This window comes from Lolium rigidum, chromosome 7, assembly GCF_022539505.1.
Source record: "Lolium rigidum isolate FL_2022 chromosome 7, APGP_CSIRO_Lrig_0.1, whole genome shotgun sequence".
Lineage (NCBI taxonomy): Eukaryota > Viridiplantae > Streptophyta > Magnoliopsida > Poales > Poaceae > Lolium > Lolium rigidum.
Window position 1 is genome coordinate 245688729 of NC_061514.1, and position 15896 is coordinate 245704624.

General features: G+C 42.0%; 3 long non-coding RNA genes across 4 annotated transcripts; all 3 read left to right on the forward strand.

The window, feature by feature from the left end:
• Nucleotides 1-274: 274 nt before the first annotated feature.
• LOC124676413 lies at nucleotides 275-1374 on the forward strand. Of its 2 annotated transcripts, none has more exons than XR_006993613.1 (4): nucleotides 275-337; nucleotides 420-713; nucleotides 788-892; nucleotides 994-1374. It is a non-coding gene; the product is annotated as an uncharacterized LOC124676413 (long non-coding RNA). The 2 variants fall into 2 exon arrangements; XR_006993612.1 differs by having other exon boundaries at nucleotides 425-713.
• An 8719-nt stretch (nucleotides 1375-10093) lies between these two features.
• On the forward strand, nucleotides 10094-11728 carry LOC124676412. The gene is made up of 3 exons (XR_006993611.1): nucleotides 10094-10345; nucleotides 10754-11011; nucleotides 11636-11728. It is a non-coding gene; the product is annotated as an uncharacterized LOC124676412 (long non-coding RNA).
• Nucleotides 11729-11739: 11 nt separating this feature from the next.
• Nucleotides 11740-13579, forward strand: LOC124676414. The gene is made up of 2 exons (XR_006993614.1): nucleotides 11740-12315; nucleotides 13084-13579. It is a non-coding gene; the product is annotated as an uncharacterized LOC124676414 (long non-coding RNA).
• The last annotated feature ends 2317 nt before the right edge of the window (nucleotides 13580-15896 follow it).

The following is a 15896-nucleotide window of genomic DNA, read 5'->3' on the forward strand; positions in this document are numbered from 1 at the left end:
CGCGGCATGCCTGCTTCCCATCGACCTAATGGCCAGAGAATGACGGGACCAGGCGCCGGAGCCGGAGCAGGTGCCCCAATTCTCGACGTGCAGGTGGAGGTGGAGGGAGGACGCCGGAGGGATTCACAACGACGACGAATGAGAGGCTGCTGGAGGTGGTGCGGCCTATGAGGACGCGCGGCGGGGGATGGTGAGCGGACGACAACGGCCACCGTGCGGACCGACAGAGGCAGGCAGAGCCGCTTAGCGATCAAGTCTCATTAGGGAGACGCAGGGGAGACGCAGGTTTCGTTCCGCCTCAAGCAGCAGCGGGAGCACGCGGCTGGAGCTTGTGCAGGTTTGCCTCTCCCTCCCCTCTCTTCCTTATCTCTCTCTTGCTCTCGCTCTCACTCTCGTCTCTCCCCTTTGTCTCTTGGAAGACCAGAGGAGGAAGCAGTGTGATCCAAGGAGGGTGACCGCTGGTACCACCAAAGGTCGACACCAGCTGCATCTCACGCAGATCAACCATGCCCCGATGCGGCTGCCTTCGCCCCTTTGGGCGCGTAGGCGTCTCGGTCGGTCGCCGCCCAGGCACCAAGTCCATCAGCAACATCCCAGAGGAGTAACGTCTCTGTGGCCCGTCAGCAGATACTCCAACGTTGGAGTCGCTTGAGTAGAAGCAGGCGCTAAATCGTGCAAAGCTGAAGTCGAACACCTTGGCGTGGAGTGAGGTGGTGAGGAGGTTCCTTGCGTGGTATTATGCTTCCTCATTTAAGTACAGATTTTTTAAACTTTCTGTCATTTTCAGGATCTCGTGTTTATCCTACACTTTCACCAATTCATCCTAAAACAGAGTCTGAAGAACCATCAACTCATCTTATTTGGGGATTTCCCCCACCGCCACCAAATTTAGGTACATTTTCCTCATGTGTTTGCATATCTTTGTTTTCTTATAATTCACATATTGGGTCTGTATATAGTGCATAATATTGATGATTGTTGGTTGATATGCAGATTGTAGTTCGTTAGAATGCCTAAAGCCTCTAACAGGTCAACCTACAAGAGCTCCATGTTAACGGTAGACCTTTATTCACTCTTTCCGTTAGTTTCAGATTGTGATTAAGAAGTGGGATCTGGGGTAAACATGGCATAGAGGCTGGTTCGTGTTATGGGTGCAAATGTGGCTAGTGATCAACCTGACAAGACAGTGGTTCTTGTGCATCTGGTACAAATGCATGTGAATTTGGATAATGCCAATGCCTTCTCTACATTTAAAAGCTTGTGGAGCAAACAAATTTCTCTTTAGCCATCAATTTTCAGGGACTATGAGATTCTCTATGTCTAGGTCTGCATTCTTGCTTGTGCCCCTTAATCTCTTATTCAGTTATTTGTGTCTGGTCACGTCTATTGTACTGTAGGCATTTGATTGATCTCATAAATATCAGTGGATTCAGTGGTTTATGCTCATTATATCTCAGTGTTAAGCATTTTGCACTTCTGCACCAAGAGTTCACCAAAGGTTTGGATTTTTTTAGGTCTTCCCCCTGTAGGATAACGTTGCATAGAAAACAAAAATTTTCCTACCGCGAACACGCAATCCAAGCCAAGATGCAATCTAGAAGACGGTAGCAACGAGGGGGTATCGAGTCTCACCCTTGAAGAGATTCCAAAGCCTACAAGATGAGGCTCTTTTTGCTGCGGTAGACGTTCACTTGCCGCTTGCAAAAGCGCGTAGAAGATCTTGATCACGATCGGTTCCGGCGCCACGAACGGGCGGCACCTCCGTACTCGGTCACACGTTCGGTTGTTGATGAAGACGACGTCCACCTCCCCGTTCCGGCGGGCAGCGGAAGTAGTAGCTCCTCTTGAATCCGACAGCACGACGGCGTGGTGTCGGTGGCGGTGAAGAACTCGGCGGAGCTTCGCTAAAGCTACGCGGGAGATATGGAGGAGAGGGGGCGGTTAGGGTTTGGGAGGGTGGCCGGCCTCAAGGGGTGCGGCCAACTTGTGGCTTTGGTGTGTCCGGCCCCCTCCCCTATGCCCCTCATTATATAGGTGGAACCCCAAGTGTTGGTATCCAAGTCTTCGAATAAGACCCGAACCAAAAACCTTCCATAAGGAGGGAAACCTAGCCAAGCTAGGACTCCCACCAAAGGTGGGAGTTCCACCTCCCATATGGGGGGGGGTGGCCGGCCCCCGAGGGGAGTCCACTTGGGACTCCTCCCCCACTAGGGTTGGCCGGCCATGGAGGTGGAGTCCCATGTGGACTCCACCTTCCTTGGTGGTTTCTTCGGACTTTTCTAGAACCTTCCATAGAACCTTCCGCGACATTTTAATTCACATAAAATGACATCCTATATATGAATCTTATTCTCGGACCATTCCGAACTCCTCGTGATGTCCGGGATCTCATCCGGGACTTCGAACAAATATTCGAACTCCATTCCATATTCAAGTACTACCATTTCAACATCCAACTTTAAGTGTGTCACCCTACGGTTCGTGAACTATGCGGACATGGTTGAGTACTCACTCCGACCAATAACCAATAGCGGGATCTGGAGATCCATAATGGCTCCCACATATTCAACGATGACTTTAGTGATCGAATGAACCATTCACATACGATACCAATTCCCTTTGTCACGCGATATTTTACTTGTCCGAGGTTTGATATTCGGTATCACTCTATACCTTGTTCAACCTCGTCACCTGACAAGTACTCTTTACTCGTACCGTGGTATGTGGTCTCTTATGAACTTATTCATATGCTTGCAAGACATTAGACGACATTCAACCGAGAGGGCCCAGAGTATATCTATCCGTCATCGGGATGGACAAATCCCACTCGTTGATCCATATGCCTCAACTCATACTTTCCTGGATACTTAATCCCACCTTTATAACCACCCATTTACGCAGTGACGTTTGATGTAATCAAAGTACCTTTCCGGTATAAGTGATTTACATGATCTCATGGTCATAAGGACTAGGTAACTATGTATCGAAAGCTTATAGCAAATAACTTAATGACGAGATCTTATGCTACGCTTAATTGGGTGTGTCCATTACATCATTCATATAATGATATAACCTTGTTATTAATAACATCCAATGTTCATGATTATGAAACTAATCATCCATTAATCAACACGCTAGTTTAAGAGGCATACTAGGGACTTCTTGTTGTCTACATATCACACATGTACTAATGTTTCGGTTAATACAATTATAGCATGATATATAAACATTTATCATAAACATAAAGATATAAATAATAACCACTTTATTATTGCCTCTAGGGAATATCTCCTTCGAGTCTCCCACTTGCACTAGAGTCAATAATCTAGTTTACATTTGTAAAGATATAACACCTTGGCCTTCCGGTGCTTTATCATGTATTGCTCACGGGAGAGGTTTTTAGTCATCGGATCCGACACGCTCGAAACGTATGTATTTTGTAATTCATTTTCGTCTCAACGCATCACTCATTTCCAAATGAGTTGGCATTAAATATGTTTGATCTTCCGGTGGAACCTTAATTCCGTCTGTCGAAATATGTCACTAATATTGTCACACACAATATAGCTTCAAAGTTCCGACTCGTCGGAACTACACCAAGTTCTCAAAGAACCTCTTGACTTAACATCCTTTGTCATTGCCAAAATAATGACATACTCTGCCTTCTTTTGTAAAATCCGTCACAATATTTAGAACTCTTCTAAATCTAGCATAGACAACTTCTAGCTCATTGTGCTACCTTTTAAAACAACACTTAGTCTAATTTGAGATTGAAATTATATTTTATATGTGACAAAATCAATATCGGTGTAACACCTTACAGCGATTTGTTTGTCATTTCTTCATACAAAAATATATATATATATCCTTAGTTCTTCTAAAGTACTCAAGGATATTCTCACTGTCGTCCAATGATCATCATATGAATCATTCTGGTATATGCTCATAACACTTTATAGCACATGATATCTGATTGTGTACATATTATTCGTGATCTATAATCACTCATGTGTTTTTACTCATTGAGTGTCGAGATACACTCAAGTCTTGTTAAACCTTCACATGACAAGAACATTTTCTTAATATTTCTATATTGAACTACTTCAATATCCATCATATGTACTTTGACTTAAACTTATTTATGTGTTTCAATCTATCTTCATAGATCTTGACACTAAATTTGTTTCAGTCCATATCCTTTCATTGAATTTAATTCTCAATGAAACCTATTTAATCAAGTATATAATTACATCATTTATAACCAACTATATGTCACCTACATAAAGTATTATAAATGTGTCTTAGCGCTCCCACTTAATTTCTTGAAAATGCAAGCCTCTTCATCGTCTCTGATGAAATCAAAAACTCTTTGACTATTTCATCTGGTGAAGATTCCAACTCCGCAATACTTACTTCATCCAATTGAAGTTCGTATACCTATCTAGTATTCCACGGACCAGCAAAACTCTTGGTTGTATCTTGTATACACCTTTAATACATACTTCGGATAAGTAATGTATTTTGCCATCCTACTAGCATATCTCATAAAAGAAATATGTAGTGATTACTAGAATAATCCACATAGACTATAAGCATTGCTACGGAAGATCTAATCTTATCGTAGTCAACTCTTTGAACTTTGTCGTAAACAATTTTTCAACAAGTCGAGCTTCTTCAAAGATATTTCATCTAAGTCTATAGATCCATTTACTTTCAAAAAGTATTCATCTATTATGGATTTCATGGCGTATAGCCATTTTAACGGAGTCAGGGCCCATCATAACTTCTTTGTTTGTAGTTGGTTTATCATTGTTCAAAATCAATCCTTTGTCCACAAATCATTTATTTGATCACAAACTAAACCATACCTACAAGGTTCAATATGTACTTCGATCTCCATGGCTAAAACACTTTGTAGTCATGGGAGCCATGATCGTCGTGGCCGCTTCCGAAACCAATTCCGATGCTGCGCTACTCGATCATTATGCTCGAGTTCATAAACCTTATCAAAATATATTGTCCTCCCACTCAAATACTTCACTAGAAACAATTTCTCGGAAATAAGAAACATTGACAAACACTTTTGTCTTTGTCTTGTGGGAAGAATTCCCAATTAAATCTCTCGGGATAACCAACAAAGACATTCATCCGATTTTGGTTTGTAAACTCTTAGACCAAAATTTAAAGAAAGGACTATTAGGATTTATACCCATGCCATAACTCGTATGGTGTCATTTCAACGGATCATGATGATGCTCTATTTAGTGTAAAAGCGGTAGTCACTAAAGCATAATCCACAAAAATATAATGGCATTAATATTTTATCTCATCATTGATCCAACAAAGTTTGGATATATCTCTTGGATACTTCATCATCACTATGATACTCCAAGAAACGTAAGTTGTAGAACAATTTCATAACTCTCTTAGATGTTCGCTAAAACTCGTAATTCAAATATTTCCACCATGATCCAATCATAGATATTTGATTTCTATTACGATGATTTCCACTTCATACTGAAATTTATTTGAATCCATTCAAATGTTTCAAACTTCTTCCTTATTGAATATATCCACATATATATACTCAATTCATTGTTGAAAGTTTTCATGAAGTAGAAGAATCTCCCGCACACAACTATGCCCAGTGAACCACATACATCATTATGTATTTTTCCACTAAGTTAGTTGCCCGTTCAACTTTTGGCCTATGAACGGTATTTTAATCATTCTCTTTAGAAAAGATTTGCAAGCGCCAAATGATTCAAAAATCAAATGACTCCAAAAATCCATTTGCATGGAGTTCCTTCATGCGTTCCTTTCTAACATGACCTAAATGGCGGTTCCACAAATAAGTGGAATTTAAATCATTTGCCTTATGGCATTTTAGCGTCAGTGTTATGTATGTGTGTTTCACCATTAAGATTTATAATAACTTATCCATCGTATATGGAGTAATGTCATAATTTGAACAACTCATTGTTTTCATTTGACCAGAGCAAAATAACAATTATTAAGTTCTTTATTATAAATTCTAAGGGCTAGATAGAATGCTAACGACGAACATAATAACACTTTATTTTGTTCCGGTCGTGCATTCCTATCATATTCCTTGTCGATCACTTAGGCCATTGTATTCTTGTATTGCGTTGTTTTGTATGACACTTCATACCAACCAATATAGTACTAATACCCAAGAATTTCTTAGACTTAACTAGGAATACAACCATAACATGTATATCATTTATATACACCTGAGCTAGACTTTCTAGTCTTTTCTTTTCTTTTTGCCAAAATATCTTTTGCAGTTTCTCTTTTAGCTTTCCTCATTATTCAGAAAAACACTTCAACATCAATAACTTCTAGGTTTGTTGGTCTAATACCAATAGCCTTGAGGTTCTTATTTTGAAGTTAATCATCATATGACAAGTGTTCCAGATTTCACTATTAGTAACTTTGTAATACGATGAACAATTTCACTCATAATTTTATCCATTAATTCATGACAACTTTCCGAGACCATGTCCGTACATGCTAGGCTCATAAAGTTTAACCTTAGTATTCGCATGTGCAAATCGGCTTGTACCCGTTGTAAGCACACGTAGAATCTATCACACCCGATCATCACGTGATGCTTCGATACGACGAGTCTTAGCAACGGTGCATACTAAGGATGATAACTTCATGGATATGCGAATATCGTTAGTGCCCCAATAGTTGGAGGATTGTGACGCTTGGCGTCTTCAACCTTCATACATTCCCATAAAACTTATGAGTTTATGTAGTCTCACCATTTAATATTCTATCATCTTGCAATAAGGTCTTAGATATCTCATATATCTCATACCTTGATTATTTCTGAAAACTAAATTTTCAGCTCCTTACTTTTCAAACAAATTTGAACTTCAAGTTTGACGGAGACAAGATAACTTTAGGTACTAATTGAAATCATAGCTCTTTGAATCAAAAATGTGAGGTTTACTAAAAGTTTGCAATAGGACTTAATCATTTCTTGATTCATTAACAATACGGTACCAATCCGTAAAGTTTCTTATCAGATTTTAACAGTATTTCTATCTCAATAACAAGACTAGCGCATGGTAGAAAACGGATGCCAATACTACAAAATAAATTCAAAATACTACTCTGACTATGTTTATGATAATTAGTTCATGTTCTAATCTTATTACTAATGAACTCCCACTTAATACAACATCCCTCATAGTTGTTAAGTGGTACACGATCCAAATCCACTACACCAAAACCGATCATCACGTGAGATGATGTAGCTTCAATGGTGAACATCAACATGTTGATCATATCATCCATATGACTCGTGTTCAACCTTTCGGTTTCCGTTGTCCCGAGGCCATGTCCGTACATGCTAGGCTCGTCAAGCAAACCCAAGTATTCCGCGTGTGCAACATGGCTTACACCCGTTGTATGTGAACGTTGAATCTATCACATCCGATCATCACGAGATGCTTCGAAACGACGAACCGTACAACGTTGCATACGAGGGAGAACACTTTATTATCTTGATATTAATGTGAGGGATCATCTTATGATGCTACCGTCGCGATCTAAGCAAAATAAGATGCATAAAGGATTAACATCACATGCAATTCATATGTGATATGATATGGCCCTTTAGTCTTTGCGCCTTCGATCTTCATCTCCAAAGCACGGACATGATCTCCATCATCAACGGGCATGATCTCCATCATCGTCGGCGTAGCGTCAAGGTTCATGGCGCCGTCTTCATGGTTGTTCACCTCATGTAGTAACTATTACAACTACTTTGAAATACTACTCAACATGAAATTTAAAGACAACCATAAGGCTCTCGCCGGTTGCCACAATACAATAATGATCATCTCATACATATTCATCATCACATCATGGCCATATCACATCACCAAACCCTGCAAAAACAAGTTAGACGTCTCTAATTTGGTTTGCATATTTTACGTGGTTTAGGGTTTTCGAGTAAGATCTAATCTACCTACGAACATGAACCACAACGGTGATACTAGTGTTGTCAATAGAAGAGTAAGTTGAATCTTCACTATAGTAGGAGAGACAGACACCCGCAAAGCCTCTTATGCAATACAAGTTGCATGTCGAACGAGGAACAAGTCTCATGAACGCAGTCATGTAAAGTTAGTCCGGGCCGCTTCATCCTACTATGCCACAAAGATACAAAGTACTCAAACTAAAGATAACAAGAGCATCAACGCCCACAAAACCATTGTGTTCTACTCGTGCAACCATCTATGCATAGACACGGCTGCGATACCACCGTAGGATAACGTTGCATAGAAAACAAAAAATTTCCTACCGCGAACACGCAATCCAAGCCAAGATGCAATCTAGAAGACGGTAGCAACGAGGGGGTATCGAGTCTCGCCCTTGAAGAGATTCCAAAGCCTACAAGATGAGGCTCTTGTTGCTACGGTAGACGTTCACTTGCCGCTTGCAAAAGCGCGTAGAAGATCTTGATCACGATCGGTTCCGGCGCCACGAACGGGCAGCACCTCCGTACTCGGTCACACGTTCGGTTGTTGATGAAGACGACGTCCACCTCCCCGTTCCAGCGGGCAGCGGAAGTAGTAGCTCCTCTTGAATCCGACAAGCACGACGGCGTGGTGTCGGTGGCGGTGAAGAACTCCGGCGGAGCTTCGCTAAAGCTACGCGGGAGATATGGAGGAGAGGGGGCGGCTAGGGTTTGGGGGGGGTGGCCGGCCTCAAGGGGGTGCGGCCAACTTGTGGCTTTGGTGTGTCCGGCCCCCTCCCCTATGCCCCTCATTATATAGGTGGAACCCCAAGTGTTGGTATCCAAGTCTTCGAATAAGACCCGAACCAAAAACCTTCCATAAGGAGGGGAAACCTAGCCAAGCTAGGACTCCCACCAAAGGTGGGAGTTCCACCTCCCATATGGGGGGTGGCCGGCCCCTAGGGGGAGTCCACTTGGGACTCCTCCCCCACTAGGGTTGGCCGGCCATGGAGGTGGAGTCCCATGTGGACTCCACCTTCCTTGGTGGTTTCTTCCGGACTTTTCTAGAACCTTCTAGAACCGTCCATAGAACCTTCCGCGACATTTTAATTCACATAAAATGACATCCTATATATGAATCTTATTCTCCGGACCATTCCGGAACTCCTCGTGATGTCCGGGATCTCATCCGGGACTTCGAACAAATATTCGAACTCCATTCCATATTCAAGTACTACCATTTCAACATCCAACTTTAAGTGTGTCACCCTACGGTTCGTGAACTATGCGGACATGGTTGAGTACTCACTCCGACCAATAACCAATAGCGGGATCCGGAGATCCATAATGGCTCCCACATATTCAACGATGACTTTAGTGATCGAATGAACCATTCACATACGATACCAATTCCCTTTGTCACGCGATATTTTACTTGTCCGAGGTTTGATCTTCGGTATCACTCTATACCTTGTTCAACCTCGTCACTCGACAAGTACTCTTTACTCGTACCGTGGTATGTGGTCTCTTATGAACTTATTCATATGCTTGCAAGACATTGGACGACATTCCACCGAGAGGGCCCAGAGTATATCTATCCGTCATCGGGATGGACAAATCCCACTGTTGATCCATATGCCTCAACTCATACTTTCCGGATACTTAATCCCACCTTTATAACCACCCATTTACGCAGTGGCGTTTGATGTAATCAAAGTACCTTTCCGGTATAAGTGATTTACATGATCTCATGGTCATAAGGACTAGGTAACTATGTATCGAAAGCTTATAGCAAATAACTTAATGACGAGATCTTATGCTACGCTTAATTGGGTGTGTCCATTACATCATTCATATAATGATATAACCTTGTTATTAATAACATCCAATGTTCATGATTATGAAACTAATCATCCATTAATCAACAAGCTAGTTTAAGAGGCATACTAGGGACTTCTTGTTGTCTACATATCACACATGTACTAATGTTTCGGTTAATACAATTATAGCATGATATATAAACATTTATCATAAACATAAAGATATAAATAATAACCACTTTATTATTGCCTCTAGGGCATATCTCCTTCACCCCCTTCTCGCCCTTCAACACTAGATGGTGCATTTGGCAACAACAAAAATGCAAGGGCAATGAGGCCACTAGGGGATGATGGTGGATGGCCCAAAAGAGAAGCTAATGGGAGTCTAATTTCTATTGCCGTTCCATCCACTGTTATAGCGTTGATTATTTGCACTGCGGATGGTTGCTATTACTCAAATTCAGGGATTCAGATGACATGACTCAAAGATATCCACATATTGCAATTCCAAAATTTTCCGGGTCTTCTGGTATGTAATCACCATTCTACCTCTATAAATGCACCATTGTGTGATGTCATATGCTTTTAGCTGTTTGATTGACATCAGGACAATAATTGCATATTTTGAATCAAGTGATGCCAACTGGCTATTGAAATTCAGTGGGCAAATATTTTCTGGCAATATCATTTGGGAATCCCATATACCTAATTGTTGGATAATTAATTGTGCCACATGGAATACAACCAGGACCTCCCATGCAACATATGTTTCCGGACTAATGCAAAAAATATCTAGATGATAATATACGACGAGTCATACTTTCACTGTTTTGTCCTGGTCATATATACATTAATTAATACCAATAACATAGACGTGTAAAGCTCTTATATTATCCTCATTTAACATCTTGGATGGGAAATTTCCAATATTTCTTAGGTGCTCTCCCTTGTTTCCGCTGCTGCCTCTCGCGCTTCTACACCTCGCGCCACACCTGATTTGGCCTCTCCGTCCTCGGTGTCCAACACGAGGAGCAGTACACGAGGCTGCACCGCAGCCGGTGACAAGGAGGATGACATTGGGAGGCGGCAATGGAGTTGTGGTGGGCTGTAGGAAGGACGGAAAGACAGCGGCATCACGCTTGAAAGACGGCGGCATCAAGCTCGAATCGGTCGCTAGCATCATCAATGGTTTGAGGTATGCATGCTATCCATATATGATGAATCTAAATAATTCTTACCTATGCATCATCTATGCCAATATCTGCATTTTTGCAAGATAAACATGAGTGAGCTGGACTGAATGGGAGATTAGGAATGATTTAGACTTAATGAGAGATATGGAGGATTCAATTGCATTATGTATACATACTGTTGACAACGTGATTGAAAAATGCCTAAATGAAGATCAAGCGAAGATCAAGCGTGAATCTACTTCCCCTTCGTGTTACAAGAATTTGATATTGTAACCGCTGTATGGTGGTGAAAAAAAAAACATATTAGGAGAACACTTGGTTGAAACATGAGCTGTTGGTCAGTTTTCCTCAGTATCCTATTGGTGAGCTGTGGTTTCTTCCATGTATATGTTGAATTCTTGCCAACTTGTTTTGTTTCTTCCATGTATTTGGTTGGATATAAAGAACTATGTTTTTTATTTAGTTTTTGGCTTCCCCACTGTAGAGAAACATTTTGCATGTTTTCACGTGTTTAAAATTATATATGTCCATTCGTTTATATAGTGCCCTATACTTTTATCAAATGTTGTATGCCTTTTGAATTGTAATTAGTTATGTTCTATTTTTTTTTTCATGGAAACCTATAGCTATCAAGAGTGGAATGGAAGGTGGAAAGAGAATGGTGCGATTTCTTCATCTACGATAACTCTGCTCTTGTACTCTTGAGGAATGCTGACCAGATGACACCGACGGTGAGTTTCTCTTGTTTACAGATGTATATTTATTTCACGTCTGATATATGAATGCTTCCATATGTGAAGTCTAGCTAATTTTCCTTGTATGGTAAAGCTACACAATTTTTGACTAGGTGTTAGAATGGAAGTTGAGCTCCTTTTATTGACCGTAACGACCGTACTTTGTGTAAATTAACTCACACCATGAGTCTTATTGAAAGGGCCAGAGCCAGCTTTATTAAGGGTGTAGTAAAAAATGTACAAAAACAAATAATGTGGGCAAAACACCTGTTAATTTGTGCCTCCGAACATATTTAGATATATTAGAAGATGTTATCAGTTGTCTCGTGGTGTATAATATAAATGGAGTGAAATATTTGATGTACTAGATCATTGGCTTTCAGTCTGTCATGGTTTGCTGGAGATTTTTTTTTGTATTGTTTACTGCTTCAAAATTTCCAATCGACATCACTGTGTGATAATACTGAGCCGAAGCTTGTTGCTTACAGAACATGGATGGAGGAGGTTATTCTGAAGTAAGTTTGAAAAAAAAAGACCTGGATAGATCAAAGAAATACATCAAGATGTCGCAGGTTGCACTATGTTCTGGTGCTATTACTATTTTTTTTCAGTAGCCCGATATTAGTGAATGGTTCATTTTTCAGCTTTACTAGGCAAGCAAAATGCCTAGCCCTAATATTTGAACATGCCTATGAAAGTATTGGGGTCTACACTTTAGTGTTCAAGAAGGGAAAAAAATTGGTGGGCAATTTTCCTTTTCTTTGCCCCTTCATTCTACATGCTACACACACTATGTCATGCTTCAGTCCTATTTAATAACTGTTGCTTTTCTTTGTATGAGGTTTCCATGTTAGTTGAGCTATGAGCTACTGCCATCACATGCATAGTTAATTCATGCATGGTGAATAGTACATCAATCTCCCTAGAGCAAAAATGATTATAGTCTGCATGCTGGTTAAGCTTACCTCTACATGGTGGAGTGAGCAAAAAACCTGCTTTGTGTTTGCTAATTGCCACCATAATTCCTAAAATTTTATAGTTGGGATCCCTGTCCACGTCAAATATTCCGTGCCATGAATTTGGTGAATGTATTATAAGTAATTACATGATCTCATCGGAGCACATTGTGTTACACACTTGCTATTGTCAGATAGTCTATTAGATGATACATTTCATTTGCTCCGTTGTTTCTCATTGTTAGTTGTACGGGATATCAGCGTGGCTGAATATTATCCTTGAAAGTAACAATGAATTTATTTTCTTTCGGTACTTGATTACGCCATGTAGCCAACTTATGTATCTTTTGCCGGTATCAACATGCAATGTTTGTGATGTTGTAGAAGTGGCCGGGAAGGATGTGTTGCCAACACCACCGAGCTTCGGGTAGATGGCCGGCCGAATCTTGAACACAACCCACACTGTCCCCATCGTGTGGCCGGCAGTGTCGAGCCCTTCATTCGTCGCTGCAGCAGATTTTTCTTCGTACGTGGAGGAGAAGAAGCACAGTGTAAAGGGAAGATTCTCGGAACTGTGGTCCAAGGAGGAGCAGAAACAAGCACTCGTGAGACACAAGATCGGTGACCATGCTCGATAACGTTGACAACATCCTGAAGCCCACGACACTCCCCGAGTTCACCATATGATCATAGAGCAGCAAGAACTAGAGTTTCAAGCTTCGTTGTTCGCAACCACTAGCAAATAGAAGCCTGCATTTTCAGTGCCCGCTTGTAGATATGTGTGCTATAAACAAAGAGGAACCCGAGTGTCATGTCCTATTCCTCTACTGTTGTAAACATTTTTGTGATGTGAACAATACATCCTTGTTTGGTTTGGTTATGTGCTGATGCGTTGGCTGATGAAATGGGGTGAACTGGCCTTTACTGCTATTATGGTGTTCACTTAGGATATTCGTGTGCTCCTTGATTGGATCGCTAAGGACCAGTGAGGAGGCGCCCCATGGGGCGCCCCAACTACTAGTGCTATCAAAGTACCAATACAGACCACCTGAATCAACCTCGCGTGGAGAAATCAAAGACAAGGTGGAGGCCGCGGTCGACGCAACAGCCGTGGAGGGAGGAGACGTTAGGGTGGCGCCATGGCGCACGTGGCCCACGGTGCCAAGCTCCGTTACAAAGTTCTTCTCCTTCTTCTTGTTTGCTGCCACGGCCACCGACGCCGCCAGGGGGTTTATCGCCGCGGCGCGGCCGTCGTCCAGGATTCCGCAGTACACCTCGCCGTACCCATCCCGGCCCACCGCGGTTTCGGCGCGCGCGGTGGCGACCCGTCAATTCCGGAGGGGTTAACGACAATGCCAAATTGAGGAGGTGGGGGGAAACGAAAAAACAACCGGGAGGCGTTTTGTTTGTTACGGTACCGTACCTGGGTGAAAGCCATTGGTGGCGCGGTCGACCTCCTCGTAGGAGAAGGACCACCACATGGGCTTGGTAGGCAGCGGCGGGAACGGGTCGGCGTCGGCGCAGCTCCGGGAGCAAAGCGAGAGGAGCCTCTCCGGCTCCCGAGCTAGCTCATGGTCCGCTGCTCCATCCAGCGACCGGAGCACACGCCCGACGAAATGTCGCGATGTCGTCGGGTCAAGGTGCCCCACACCTTGCAAGGTACGAACTGAGGAGCAACCGCGTTTCCCGACTCCACCTCCTCACAAACGGATGGGTGGTTTCCTCGGAGCTTTCGGCGCGGCGGCGCCGATGCAACATCTCCCGTCTGTCGACGTTGCTCACATGAGATATGAAAGAGGGGATGGGAGGAGTTTTTGACACCACCGTTGGCGGGGGTCAGGCCGGTGTGCTCTGCATGCATGCGTTATTCGTAGTGGTCGGTGTCGGATGAGACGAGCAACATATTAGCAAGATCTTAGTACTAACTTAATCGCGTTAGCTCTATGGAGCCAGATTTTGGTAAGTAATAATTAATTTGATACGGTGTGATTAATTACCCCATGCTAGCTGATCCTTTTCCCTATTGCCCGAGAGGAAAAGTGAGACATTAATTATCCTTGATTTATGGTGCTCTAATTGGCATGCAATAAATTATGAACTTTTTCCATCCGGAGCGGCATGGATTTAATGAGCGTTTTTGAGGATGATCAACGGCTGAGATTTCTCCAATGTTTAATATCAAAGTGCAAACCATCCCAAACTGCAATATAATACTAGTAAAGATAATAGTAAAGATTGAGGGTGATCAACGGTTGAGATTTCTCCAATGTTTAATATCAAAGTGCAAACCATCCCCAACTGCAATAATACTAAAGATACTAAAGATAATAGTAAAGATTAAGGATGGCAGGAAGTCTATCATGGAACCTACAAAACCAAAGCAGGAATAAGCCAACATCTAGCGATATAAACCACAAAGTCATCTAGCAATATAAACCACAGAGCTGTAATAAAGACATGACGGTAATGCTGCAGAAGCACTCTGGCCATTGATCTTAGGCACATCCTCATTAATGTACCAACGACATGGAGCACCGCCACATAACCCCTTTCGACCTGCGGGCATAAAGGGTGAAAACGCCTGAACAGAAGGCGACACAAAAACCTAGTGGGAAATTCCTTTTAAGCAAAAATGGAAATCAGCAAATAGCTCACACTTGAAAATTATGACCTGACCTATGACACTTGAAAATTCTAACTAACCAGAAGTTACTCTTTCATACCATTAGAGATCAGCAAGCATATTTATAATCGATATTTACTGCATCTTGATTCTTCACTCCTGATGATACTGAATCCAACATTGTAATTATGCCCGTGTGAATATTGTTCTTTCGAGTACTCAAACTGAGGCCACCAAAAATAAGAATCAGCTTATATGCAAAACAATGAACTATCGAAAAATTTGTATGATCGATATACAACAGCTTGCAATATAGAACACATATCAGTGAAAATTGTTACATTGTTGCAGCTTGGTGGAAAGAAGGGATAAGATACAGAGGACTGGAGACATGCTCGAGTGAAGCCGAATAGAAAATAGCAGCGATAGAAAAGGAGGAAACAAAGAGGATTTATGCTACTTGCCGACGGCAACCTCCGCAGAAGGAAGCATGGATTCATCTGACACTAATTGGTATGTTATCTTTCTGTGTGACACCATGGGAGCCTTGTTTCTGTCCACTGTAGATACCCAA